The sequence below is a fragment of the Corvus brachyrhynchos genome, unplaced genomic scaffold, assembly GCF_000691975.1.
Source record: "Corvus brachyrhynchos isolate BGI_N302 unplaced genomic scaffold, ASM69197v1 scaffold5, whole genome shotgun sequence".
Classification (NCBI taxonomy): Eukaryota; Metazoa; Chordata; class Aves; order Passeriformes; family Corvidae; genus Corvus; species Corvus brachyrhynchos.
In genome coordinates this window covers 11,043,368-11,043,798 of record NW_008238321.1, presented here as the reverse complement: position 1 = coordinate 11,043,798, position 431 = coordinate 11,043,368, and the positions used below count along the sequence as shown (strand labels likewise).

The window sequence follows — 431 nt, the reverse complement described above, 5'->3', positions numbered from 1 at the left end:
CAGCGCACGGGGGCGGGTGCGCCGGCATCCAGGTGTTCGGAAGCGCCATCTCCCTTTCCCCTCCTTCCCTCGGGGCCCCTGAGGTGTTTGCGTTGTGCTCTCCCCAAAATCCCGGCTGGGTTTGCGGGCATTCCTCACACGCGCGGGTTTTCTGCCTCGGAACAATGGCAGAGCCACAGCTGTGCTTGGCACTAAAACAGACCCCAAACTTGTTCTTTGCTTGCACTTCGCTGTACTCTGGTTAATGTTTGTTTTTTTTTCTGATACACTTCAGTAGTCTGGGAGAGACTTAGGTGAGTAGATGCAGTACTTTCGTTAACTGAATTAATATTTGTCGAAGAAAGAAGTAACCTCTCAGGAAAGAGAAATGCTTCAAAAGTTACACAGCAGACACAGACCCCCATTTTTGAGTTGAACCTTGAGGCTATATA

At 50.1% G+C, this 431-nt stretch overlaps 1 protein-coding gene across 1 annotated transcript in view; it reads left to right on the top strand.

Moving 5' to 3' along the window:
- BRI3 (brain protein I3) overlaps window positions 1-431 on the top strand; it is a gene marked incomplete at its 5' end in the record, with an annotated part of 15,202 nt that overhangs the window by 3,321 nt on the left and 11,450 nt on the right. The gene's annotated exons all lie outside the window — the stretch shown is intronic.